At 45.3% G+C, this 13,572-nt stretch overlaps 1 protein-coding gene across 1 annotated transcript in view; it reads right to left on the reverse strand.

The window, feature by feature from the left end:
- The window catches only part of RNF212B (ring finger protein 212B), a 277,775-nt gene extending 270,957 nt beyond the window's left edge, over positions 1-6,818 (reverse strand). The window contains exon 1 of the mRNA XM_040354528.1: positions 6,750-6,818. The gene's annotated coding sequence lies outside the window, so the exon portion shown is untranslated. The remainder of the gene's footprint in view (positions 1-6,749) is intronic.
- Positions 6,819-13,572: the final 6,754 nt, after the last annotated feature.

Here is a 13,572-nt window from a genome sequence, read left to right on the forward strand (position 1 = left end):
AAAATGTCAAAGTGTTAAAAATGACAGTAGCCGGTTTTTGACAAATCTTTTAATAAAATCTTCTTTTCTTCTTTCCTTCGAGTTTCTTCCGCTGCTTCTTTCTTCTCGTCAACATCTTGCCCGACGTGTTCTTCTATCTTCTCCGTCCGTCCTTCCGCCTTCTGGTCCCGCATCTTGCCCGTTGTCTTCTCCGTCCGCCTCCTCGTCCGCATCTTGGGTCTTCTGCGGTCTTCTTCTCGGTCCGCCGCCTTCTCGTCCCCTGCGTTTGAATTTGATTTGGCCGCCGTTTTCCCGCTCCTGGGACCCGCCCCCCTCTGACGCCACAAGTAAACTCCTTAGAAGGTCATGTGCGTCAGAGGGGGGCGGGGTCGCAGAGCGTCACACAGCGGGGGAATTCAATTTCAATCGCGCCGCCCGGAGAAGAAGTTCCCGCCGTGTCACACTCATGTGACCCCGCCCCCCTCTGACGCCACAAGTAAACTCCTTAGAAGGTCATGTGCGTCAGAGGGGGGCGGGGTCACATGAGTGTGACACGGCGGGAACTTCTTCTCCGGGCGGCGCGATTGAAATTGAATTCCCCCGCTGTGTGACGCTCTGCGACCCCGCCCCCCTCTGACGCACATGACCTTCTAAGGAGTTTACTTGTGGCGTCAGAGGGGGGCGGGTCCCAGGAGCGGGAAAACGGCGGCCAAATCAAATTCAAACGCAGGGGACGAGAAGGCGGCGGACCGAGAAGAAGACCGCAGAAGACCCAAGATGCGGACGAGGAGGCGGACGGAGAAGACAACGGGCAAGATGCGGGACCAGAAGGCGGAAGGACGGACGGAGAAGATAGAAGAACACGTCGGGCAAGATGTTGACGAGAAGAAAGAAGCAGCGGAAGAAACTCGAAGGAAAGAAGAAAAGAAGATTTTATTAAAAGATTTGTCAAAAACCGGCTACTGTCATTTTTAACACTTTGACATTTTTTTGGGGTGAAATGGTAGAGGTACAATGTACCCCATTACCATTTCACACAGGGGGGGGGTCAGGATCTGGGGGTCCCCTTTGTTAAAGGGGTCTTCCAGATTCTGATAAACCTCCCGCCCGCATACCCCCACAACCACCGGGCAAGGGTTGTGGGGATGAGACCCTTGTCCCCATCAACATGGGGACATCCTCCCCATGTTGAGGGCATGTGGCCTGGTGCGGTTCAGGAGAGGGGGGGGGCCGCACTCTGTCCCCCCCTCTTTTCTGCGGCCGGCCAGGTCAACGTGCTCGGATAAGGGTCTGGTGTGGATTTTTAGGGGGACTCCACGCCATTTTTTTTTTCAATTTGGGGTGGAGTTCCCCTTAAAATCCACACCAGACCTGAAGGGCCTGGAATGGATATTTGCCGGGAACCGCACGTCTTTTTTTTTTTTGGTTTTTACGGCGGGGTTCCCCTTAATATCCATTCCAGACCTGAAGGGCCTGGTAATTTAATTTGGGGGAACCCCTACACATTTTTTTGTTTGTTTTATGAATGAATCCCTTTAGAATTGTCAGAGCCGACAATTCATTATAGCCGCGTGTGAATTTTTAAATGACTTTTTTCCTTCTGAATGTCACTTTGTGCAGGGGGAGTTCTAAGTGCGGGAAAAATGCGCTATTTCACATGCTGACATTACACCCCCCCTAGGTACGAAATTTAAAGGAATATTTCACTTTTATTGTTTCACTTTAAGAATTATTAATTTCACTGCTCCCGAAAAAACGGCCGTTTTAAAAAATAAAAAAAGCATTGATACATGTTCCCTGGGGCAGGACTGAGGTCCCCAAACACTTTTTAGGACAAAACTTGCAGATTAGCCTTTAAAATGAACACTTTTGATTTCTCCCATAGACTTCTATAGGGAGTTCGGCGCGGCTTTACATATTAGTTTCAATGCGCCGGCTGCTACGCTGGTTCATGCGCCGAATTAAGCCTCCACCCGGAGTACTAATTAATGCATGAACCAGCGCAGCGCACATAGCTTAGTAAATCAGGCCCAATGTGTCGCAAGATAGAAATTTGCGTTTAAAAAGCCTTTTTTCTACATATACTAAATCTCTACAGAAAGATCCTTTCAAATCACATGGCTAGTTGGGGAGAGCTAACCTGCCAGAGGCATAACACTGCTTAATGTTATAGAACTACCTTCCCAAAGGTATTGGAATCCCAATTCTTTGCTAAACCTAGGGTTCCCTACCTACAGACTAATGCACAAGCTGTGGCATAAGGCCAAGCAGCTGTAGGGCGTTATAGGGTACATTGGCTTCAGTAATTTATGGAATAATCATTCTTATCTCAAATTAGCTAAGCTTTAATATGCCCCTAAATGGCAGGCTTATGGTATTACATATGTTAGGCAAGTTTTTAAAGGAAATAAATTGTTGCCCTTCTCTGTTTTGCAAGCCAGGACATTTTTGCTTTTCTCCCAGTGATCCATATGATGCAACAGGTTACTTCCACTAAGGGTTTATCTCTAATTAAGCCTGTTACACACAGGTCGAATATCGACCGGTATTGGACAGTTCAAGAGAAACTGGCCAACATTTGGCCCGTGTGTATGGCAGCATGTCAGACAGAAGCCGGACTATCAGAAAGGGCATGCCAAAAGAAAATCTGCCGATCGGCATCTGATCAGCTTTCTCAGCCAATGGCTGCGAGCACTGACCGGTGTGTTCTGGCAGTCCCCCTATGAGAACACAATAGCTCAGTGTGGAGGTCACTGTACTAACATCAAATAGTTAGTACAGCGAGCGCCTCCGGGTTTTTTGTTCAGCCCACTGGGTTGAACAAAAAAATTGATAGTGTGTACCAGACCTTACTCTCAGCTTATTGGGGCATAGCGGGATAATTATTTGTGTAAGGCAAGAGTGCAATGGAGAACTGATGGGAGATCAGTGGGAGGAAGCTATGGAGGTGGTCTGTTCTAGTTCCTTGAATGTGTTACAATAACTTTCCCAGTTGTACATCCTACTTAGGGTTCGTTACACCCCTCTCAAACTGTAAAAAAAATGCTTAGTGACAGACCCTTTATGCCCTAAATGTAGCAGATCATGGGGGCTTTATTCATGTTGTGGCATTGTCCCAAGCTGCACAGATATTGGGACACTGTTGTCCATACTCTTAACCAGGCGTTTCAGATAAACCTTCCTTTAGACCCTTTGCATACCTGGTATCCTGTACCCAGTGATCCCAGACACCCTTGTTAAAGAGGCTGTCCCTAGAGCCCTATTCCAGGCCTGGAAAGTGCTTTTTTTTTTACATTGGAAAAGTTCTTCCCCCATCCCCGCAGGACTGGATTGTCCATATGGACACTACTCTCCGTTATGAAAAAGTAATTTATTAACATAGAGGTTGTCCCAACAAATTTGACAGAGTATGGGATGGTTGGCTGGCTATACATGACCCAGCCCTGGTGGAGCTTAGCTGGTTATGCATCACCTGTTGGGCTAAGGCCGAGTTTTCTAGGTCAGCTGACTTAATCTTCATTGTATTTCATGGATAACTGTATATTTTGTTTTCTCTTGTACGATGATGTGGATTTCTTATAATGGATTGCTTACTAGGTTGTGTACCCCAGCAGGTTTCTGATCATACATTACAGATATATAATTTGTCCAATTGCATGTCTGAGTGGAGGACTTTTTGCTGTATTTTGCTATTGTGACACAGATGTTCTGGAATTTGACTAAGTTTGTTCAATAACATTTATTTCTGACAGGAAAAAAATGATATAGACCTCTGTTCACTCCTCCACTGCCTTTGACAGCACTGTGTCTGGAGGTCTGTGAGTTGCTTTTTGAATGGAAATAGTCTTATTACACAGAGAGTTGGCCCGCAGACCCAAAACACTAGCCTGTGGACAAGATCGCAGCTAACAGGAATATTAAGGGACTCAGAAATAAGGTTAAAAATGCAAATTCTAAAAGATAACAAAGCACATGCACAGTTTTAGCAGAGGTTTTTATTTTTAATAAACAAATGTTTATGGTATCTGGCAGGTACGAAGGGCCAGATCCACAAAAGGGATACGCCGGCGTATCTACTGATACGCCGTCGTATCTACTGATACGCCGTCGTATCTCTGTTTCTATCTATGGAACTGATCCACAGAATCAGTTTCTCATAGATAGGCAGAAGATCCGACATGTGTAAGGGACTTACACTGTCGGATCTTAGGATGCAGTACCTCGGCCGCCGCTGGGGGCATTTCTCGTCGAAATGCTGCGTCGGGTATGCAAATTAGCACTTACGGAGATCCACAAAGCGGTTTCCCTTTGTGAAGTCTCCGTAAGTTGTTAGTTTGCAAACGCAAAATTAGGGCTACTTTTACATAGTGTAAAGTTAGTACACCATGTAAAAGCCCTTCTTTCCCGCGACGCTGTCCAATTTTTTATTTTTTTTCCCGCCGCATCTCTTTTTTTCCCCGACGCAACTTTTTTTACCCAGCGCGATTCACAAAACTCGACGTAACGTAATTTCGCGCAATGCACGTCGGGAAAATCGCGTCGGGAGCATGCGCAGTACGTCCGGCGCGGGAGCGCGCCTAATTTAAATGGGACTCGCCCCATTAGATTGGGCCTGCCTTGCGCCGGACAAATTTAAGTTACACCGCTGAAAATTTCTAGGTAAGTGCTTTGTGGATCGGGCACTTAGGTAGAGATTTTGAGGCGGTGTAACTTAAATAGGAAGATTTAAGTTAAGCCCGCTCGTTGTGGATCTGGCCCCAAGTTCCTGTGGAGTATTCAGGGCCCTAGGCCCAGTTATAAGGCCTCTGTTTCTCTCCAAATATAAATTAAACTATGTCCCTCCTGGGACTACACCCCACCTTTTGCATTCAGCTGTTAAATTCCAGATACTGATTTTTTTTTATAAATAAACAGTCCAGAAAAATCAGGCTCAAATCGAGCAACTATTAGTACAGGAACAAAGACCTGCCCATATATTATCTATAATATGTCAATATTTTCTTCCAAAAAGTATTCGTCAGTCCAGGAACTTCGGCCCCATCCTAAAATGTGCAGAAAAAAATCTAAGGCACCGTACACACGATAGAATCCATCCGCAGATAAATCCCAGCAAATGGGTTTCTGCGGATAGATCCTATGGTGTGTACACGCCAGCGGATCTGTTTCTGCGGAGAAATCTCCTCTGGGATGGATTCCAGCAGATCGGATATTTGCTGTGCTGCACAACAAATCCATCTGCTGGAATCCATTCCAATGGATGGATCCGCTCGTCTGTACAGACTTACCGGATCCATTCGTCCAAAGGGATTCCCCGCACGCGTCGTAATGATTTGACGCATGCGTGGAATTCCTTATATGACAGCGTCGCGCCCGTCGCCGCGTCATAATCGCGGCGACGGCGCGACACGTCATCGGCAGAGGATTTCCGCGCGGATTTCAATGCGATGGTGTGTACACTCCATCCCATCGAAATCAGGGGCATTCTAAGATATTCTAAGATATATGCTGACAGCAGCGCATACAGTCAGCCAGAAACTGGAAGAAAACAGGGGCTCTCTCAATAGGAGAATGGATATGCGAAATGAGCGAGATGCAGACCCTGGAAACGACGATAGAAACAGAAGCAGGCTTTAAAGAACAAACATTAAAGACATGGCAACAATGTCCCCCCCCCCCCCTTTTTTTTTTTTTTAATTTTTAGTTGTTTTGCTTAGTTTTGTTATTGTTGTGTTATTGTTAGTTTGGTCAAACAGTAAGGCCCCTTTCACACGTGCAGACCGTATGTCCGCTTTTTCATCCATCCGTTTGCAGATGAAAAAGGGACATACATTGGTCCCTATGAGATCGCGGATGTCAGCGGATGAAGATGCACTGACACCCGATCTCCTCCGCCTCCGCAATGATCCGATTCTGCAGAGGGAAGAAAACTATATTTTTCCTTCCGTCTGCAGATCGGATGAACACGGACATACGGTCCGTGTTCATCTGACTTCCCCCATAGGGGAGAGCGGAGAAAGGACAGGGTGGTCCCTGCACAGTGTGCGGGGACCGCCCTGTCATCCGCCAGCTCAGCGGGGATCAACGGAGCGACCCCCGCTGAGCATACGGAGCATACGGAGGCGGATCATTACTGATCCGCCACGTGTGAAAGGGGCCTAATGCGCGTGAACGATAGGAATTGGTATAAACATGATAAAGTACAATGGGACTCCCCGCAAATATATACTGGTTATGTAATAGGAGAGGACCAAGGATTTATATGATTATTTGTAATGATGGATGGTTGGTTAATGGGTTATGTTAGATATTGTATTATCTGTACTGTTTTGTGTAAAATGGAAAACTTATAAAATAAAGATTATAAACAGAAAAATCAAGCTCTGAAATGGACCATAATGGTCAAATAGCAAACTCCATTATTCCACATTGTGGTAATATCTCAAATTTGTGGTGCTGCTTTTTTTCACACTGAATTATCTTTTCACATGCGCAGTATAATTTCTGTATTTATGTCAAATTCCAGAATCTCAGTAGTCATTGCATGCTTTGCCTTTTGACAGCTAATTGACAAATAGTGGAGCTTAGCACTGAAAAGGGACTGGCTTAATTTTGACGTGGGTGGAAAGTAGGGCCCTTTATACAGTCTTGGCTCCTGAGCCAAAGTCACCCCTAGATATAAAGGAACTGATATGAAGACAAAAAGTTATCTCCATAAATATGTTAATTCATACACTTTGGTAAATATGAGAGATGCACCTTAATACACCAACCTGTGCAATATTGTTAAAGTATTTCAGTGCTGTTTCTTTAGGGTTTCTGAAATATATCTTCTCTTGGGGCTTGAGCTACAAATATAAAAAATGTAAACAAAATCATAAATATAAAAACTATATGTAATATTACATACTGTAGCGATGTTACATGGATGAATTCAGGGAATAGCTACTAAAAGTTATACGAATTTTGACTTATGCCTCGTACACACGATAGGAATTTCTGATAAAAAAAGTCTGATGGATTTTTTTCATCAGAAATTCCTATCGTGTGGATTTTTTTCCGTCGGAGTTTGGAAATAGAACATGTTTTATTTTTTTCTGATGGAAAAAAATCCTATGGGAAATTCCGACCGTCTATGTGGAACTCCAACGGAGAAAAAACCCACGCATGCTCAGAATCAAGTCGACGCATGCTCGAAAGCATTGAACTTAATTTTTCTTGGCTCGTCGTAGTGTTTTACGTCACCGCATTTAGGACGGTCGGAATTTAGTCTGGCAGTGTGTATGCAAGACTGATGGAAGACAGCCTGAACGGAATTCTGACAGAAAATTCCATCAGATTTTAGCCCATAGGAAATTCCTATCGTGTGTACAGGGCATAAGAGACCATAGTCGGTGTCTCTCAGGGGACACTTAAGCCACGTACACACGATCGAATATCTGATAGAATCTAATCCGATGGATTTTTTCGTCGGATATCCGATGAAGCTGACTTTCATCAGTCTTGCCTACACACCATCAGTCAAAAATCCGACCATGCCAAAACGTGGTGACGTACAACACTACAACGAGCCAAAAAAATAAAGTTCAATGCTTCCGAGCATGCGTCGACTTGATTCTGAGCATGCGTGGCTTTTTCGCCGATGGAGTTACACACAGACAATCGGATTTTTCTATCGTTTTTTTTTTATCCATAGGAAAAATTTAAAACATGTTCTATTTTTTAACATCGATGGAAAAAAGACCGATGGGGCCCACACACGATCGGTTTGTCCGATGAAAACAGTCCATCAGTCTGTTTTCATCGGACAAAACAATCGTGTGAACACGGCTTTAAAGTGTTACTAAACCTCCAACAGTAAAATCAGTCTTTATAAGCAGTAAAGCATGCTTGTATTGCCGCGTACACACGATTGGTTTGTCTGATGAAAACGGTCTGATGGACCGTTTTCATCAGACTAAACCGATCGTGTGTGGGCCCCATCAGATATTTATCCATCGGTTAAAAAATTAGGAACTTGTTTAAAAATGATCTGATGGATAAAAAACCTATAGAAAAAAAACGATCGTCTGTAGGCACGTCCTTCGGTTAAAAATCCATGCATGCTCAGAATCAAGTCGACGCATGCTCGGAAGCATTGAACTTCATTTTTTTTTAGCAGTCGTGTTTTACGTCACCACGTTCTGACACGATCGTTTTTTTAACTGATGGTGTGTAGGCACGACTGATCATCAGTCAGCTTCATCGGATAACTGATGGAAAAATACATCAGACCGTTTTCATCGGATGGACCGATCGTGTGTACAGGGCATTATACTCACTGTGGAACCTAAGGGATTAATCCTGCTTATTGTGTAAAAAGGCTTCATCCTGTCTTCTTTGATCCTCGCCTTTGTTTACTGTCCTTAATCCCCCTGCTGATAGAACTGAGCCCTGGGAGGCACATGCTCAGTTTGGTGTGTATTGCTAGAGAGTTTTATTTTTGGGGAGGGTGCATGTGATAAACACAGGGCAAATCTGCACTGTCCAGACAGAAAGTCAGGGTTCCTGCAGCCTCATAGGACAGTCAGAATAGAATGAAAACTCCTCCTACAAGCTTTAATCAGCGCTGTTGGACACTGATACAAGTCACAAGATTGCTATATAACTGCTGATGAGAAAAGTTTTTTGGCAGTTTATATTTACTAAAATAATTGCATTTCCATGTTCTGTGTACTGTGGGAGATCAGATATAGTGCAGGGTCCTGGGTTTAGTAACACTTTAAAGGAAATCTATGGTCACAGCAATCACTTGTTGCAGCTTCTCCTCTGCTGTTTACTTTTAATTTTGAAGGACTACATATCCCATGGTACCTTGCTGCCCACAGGCAGTGGTTCCTGTGTTCTGACAAAATGTCGAACCTGGCAGAATAAGCGACCTGCGTCACTTTCGTTTTCTTTAAACCATCATGAATTGCAGATTCTGACGAATTGCTGTTTATTTTGACAAATTGCTTTTAGACACAACAACGGCAACTGAATAGAGTCCGATGCACGATATTATGAGCGAAGATTGTCACTCCACTCCGAAACTAACCAAGAAAATGTCTGCCTCCGAGGCGGCAACAACTTTGTCTTTGTTAGCTGCTGCGCTGTGAAAACAGCAAAATCTTCCTGTACCAGACTGCATTCGATTGCCGGTGTTCGTCCATATCAGCAATTACTGATGGTTTAAAGAAAGCGGAAGTGACATGGTTAGATTTTCTGCCGAGTTGCCTATTTTGTCAGTTCAGAAAGTAGGACCTGTGAATTCTGTAAGACAGCAGTGCCTACTCACAGGGCATAAAGTTTGTGTGTCACAGAATTCAAGGAAGTAAATGTATGGGAATCTTCACTAAGCAACTTTATAAGCTTCAATAATCTTCAGAGTCATAGGAGTAGACTAGAAATAATTAAAATACAATGTGTAAATTAATATACGATTTTACATTTTGACCATGTGGCTGTTTTTTGTACATTGCCGTATGGCGCGGCTCACAGCAGGGGTCTGGTGCATCCCTGTTCACCGATTTTGGTCTGAATTTTTGGCTTAATTCGGACCTGCAACGGACCAGAAGACACACAGGACTCCTGTGCAATTCACCCCAGAGCCGCTCCGGACATGTGTGTACTGGCTCCATTAACAGCTGGTCACAATCTCCCGACATGCAAATTGGATTCGGGGAAACCTGCATCCAATTCACAATAGTGTGAAACCAGCCTGAGGCTCATTTATAAAAAATTGCCACTTTGCCCATTCAGGGTAAAGTTACAGCATGTGCAGATTATGGGTTTTGCAAAGAACTCACTTTTATACTGACAGTTTGAGCCTCTTGAACCTGTTTAGAGTCTGTACATAGCTGCATTCAAAAGTTTAAAGTGGAACTTCCTAAAAGAGAAGTATGGATTTTGCTTTTTTTACCTTATTATACTTGAAAAGAGGAACGATCTGAAAAATTCTAAAATAAATTGCACCTCATCCCAAGATAATAGATATAATATACCTTATTATACTTACCTAAGTGGATGCAGCACTGGTCCAATGCTGCATCTGTCCCCCAGGCGTCTCTGCACTGAGAACCGAATGATCGAACATCGCCGATGTCTCAGTTCTATTAGCTCCCCGAGCGGAGAGCTGCTGACTGTCAATCAGCAGCTCTCCTGCTCTGCTCCTCCACGCTCACTGGAGCGCTGAGAGGCTGAGATGGCTACCAGTCCAGGTACCAGATCCAGACTCCCAGAGTCGCAATGACGATGTGCATGGACTGATATGTGTGATGCCAGCAGAGAGCGGACCTCAGGCCGCTCTTTGCTGAAAATGGGATTGCACTCCTGTGACCCTTAGAAAAAGCCCAGCCAAACGAGCCCAGGCTGGACTTCTACTTTAAGTTTTGGTAAACCGCTGACACAATTTAAATGACGGTATTTCACTTTTCTTGTAATCCATGATTTTCAGCCCCAGTGATATAAACATATCCTTTGGAAAAGAGTGCTCCTTTCTGGTGCTGGGAGGCGCACCTTCTATCTTGCAACACTCACATCCGTGCAGGGAAAGAGGACTACATTTCCTATTATCCAAAGGGAAATCCAGAAGGTGAGAGGCAGCGTAAGTAGCGAACCTGAGGAGGCGTGGAGGGCAGAGTTGACGCTGAGGGCTGTATCTCATGCGCACCCACAAAGCCAGCCACACACTCCCCTGATATTTACTGTGGGCAGCTAAGACCAGGGGTCCTAGATTCCTGAATCTGCCCACTACGCGGCCCTGGGATGTAATTATGTCACCGCTCACTGTCAAGGACTGCAGTGAGGCAGAGAAAAGCACAGTGGCCAGGGGGATATGCAGCATAGCAGCCAACCGTCTTACAACACGGATGTCACAGGGAATGAAACCCTGATTCAAATAATGCACACTGGATTTCTCAGAGATGACACAGTAGGGAAAGAAAAAAGCAAAACATTGCATTAATTTATAAAAGCATCAATACTGAATTAGACTTCAGCTTTAACTGAATAAGCTAAAAACTAGAAGCTGATTGGTTATTATACACAGCTACTCAAGATTCTGTCTGCTCCAGTTTCGGTAAATTCCCCCCATAGTATGCAATGCAACTTGCATATTTGGTTGGTTATATTTTACAAATTCCACATTATTACTATAATGACTGGAATAGGAGGTTGCTAGGAGAAGCCTACTGCTACTGCTCACCTTCAAGATCACAGTGAGCTTTTTTTTCTGACTTAAAGTCCTTTCACACTGCCAGTGTCCCTTCACAAAGTCTTTTACAAAGCCACTCTGGCTTTCACACTGGGATTGCAGATGAGGCTTTTTTCAGGCAGTTAAAGGGGTCTTAAACCCCCTCACATACTCTTTCTCTCCCCTGATGCAACAGCTCTGAGATCAGCATTTGACAGCTTACTCCCGTGATGGTGAAGGAGAGCACTACTAGTCTTCTTATATCAATGTTCATTAGCAACATGCCAGAAGTATTCCAGTCAGGAAGTAGTAGGTAGAGGTAAGGTTCAAGAGGTAATGGCCTACACCTAAAGCAAGGGCATTAGTCATCTTTGGTCAAAGCTGCACAGCTTGGGCCAGATCCACAGCCAGTGGCGCAAATTAAGTTACTCAAAACTTATGTCATTTAAGTTACGGCGCCCTAAGTTGGTGTCGTAATTGCCGTATCCACAGCGCATTTGCGCACAAAATTGCGCTTGCGTAACTTAAATTCGGAGGCGTAAGGCGGGGTTATTGCAAGTGGGAAGGAAGTGGGCGTGCTTCATTGTAATGAGCCGTGACCCCATGCAAATGAAGGGCCGGCCGTACTGCGCATGCGCGCACAAATCTGCTTCTCACTGGGCATGTGCAGAACTTTGCTCGGCGCAATCAGTGAGATAGGTAAAAGGCCAAGCGTACTTAGTTTGAGGATCGCCCTGTGTATAAATAGCCCCAGTCAAACACACTTCCCTTGCAAAAGTATTTCCCTGTGTTACCCTTCCTAGAGCAAGTTGCTTCTGCTCTGAATGTTTGTCTGTGTTTGTTGGTGAGTTGTGTGTGATAGAGAAGTTTTGGAGGAGTATTAGGTGTTTGGTTCTGCTAAGTGTATTTTCTGTTTGTTTTTTTCTGAGTGTATTTTTTTTTTTTCTGATTGTATATTGTGTTTGTTTTTTTCTGATTGTATTTTGTGTTTGTTTTTTGCGTGTTTGTTTTTGAATTTGTAGTAGCTGTCTGCTTGTGTGTTTTGCTTTTTGTGTGTTTCTTCTGTGAGTGTTTTTGTTTGTTTGTTGTGTGTGTATTTTTGTTTGTTTGTCCTGTGAGTTTCTTGTTGCTGAGTGGTGTCTGTGATGGCACCCAAGCGCAGGAAGCTCAATTTTAATCAGGTTGAGAAGCAAATCCTTGCTAGGTCCATCGTCCTATATGGGCGCTATTTACATGGGCCTGAGAGCCGGAACACCTCCCCGGCCCAGAGGAAGGCGATATTAAAAAAGGTTACGGATCAGATCAATGCGGCGGGGGGGGCAGACGAGGACCCCCGATGGCATCCAAAAAAAGATAAACGATCTAAAGAGCGTGGTCCGGAACCACCAGGGGTAGCCCCTCCCACTCCTCCCCCAACAGGCCGCAACCCACAAGGGTCACTCTCCCCCCTCCTCCCAGGCCACAAGCCTCAGGGGCAGGCAGGATGGCGACCCAGGAGACCAGGGGGGTGGCCGAGCGTCTGCCGGCCAGTCTGCAGAAGGACAATGCCCGGCAGACCCGCACTCTGGGTCAGATAAAAGTCACTCTGACCCAGATGGAGCACAGCCTGGGTGTAATGAAGGAGTCACTCGGTGATGTGGCCACCAACTCATTTCCGGTCATCACATGTTTGTGTGAGCTGCAGACCGCCACAACAGGCGTGGCCCAGGAGGTGACTGCCCTGACCCAGGCTGTGCAGGACAATACCCGGGCTGTCCAGGACAATACCCGGGCTGGCCAGGCCAATGCGGCTGCCCTCACAAACTGTCTGACAAGGATAGCAGTGGCCTTGGAGGGCAGGCCAGCAGGACAGACACCAGGGGAGGCTCCTCCTTCCCCTGCTCACTCACTCCCCCATGAAGATGCTCCCTCCCCTGCTAACACCCCCCCCCCCATGAAGATTCTCCAGTTGGCCATGGCCGTGCCCATGCCCGTGGGCAGCCCAGATGGAGCAAACGCCGCCAAAATTAATTTGCAGGGGTACTTTTTATTTTTTAGATTTTTTTTTTAGATTTTTATGATTTTGTTTTGTATACTGTACTTATGATTTGGTTTATGTGTGTGAATGATGTGTGAATGTGGGGGGGTGGCATTCCTGAGTAAATAAGGGTGTCACCCTCAGTTTTGGTGGAGAAGGGATCCCCAGGACCAGGGAGAAGTGATCCCAGGTCCCTGAATGGTGTATGAATGCACAGTAACAGAATTGGAGCCGTGGCGTGGCGTTACTGCTCCCAAGTACCAATGGGGGGGGGGGGTACTTGGATCTAATCCAATTAGATGTGCATGTGATATGTCTGTGCTAGGGACCACAGTGGTGTGCATTTATGCATTCTCATTGTGACATA

Source organism: Rana temporaria, chromosome 1, assembly GCF_905171775.1.
Source record: "Rana temporaria chromosome 1, aRanTem1.1, whole genome shotgun sequence".
NCBI classification, from domain to species: domain Eukaryota; kingdom Metazoa; phylum Chordata; class Amphibia; order Anura; family Ranidae; genus Rana; species Rana temporaria.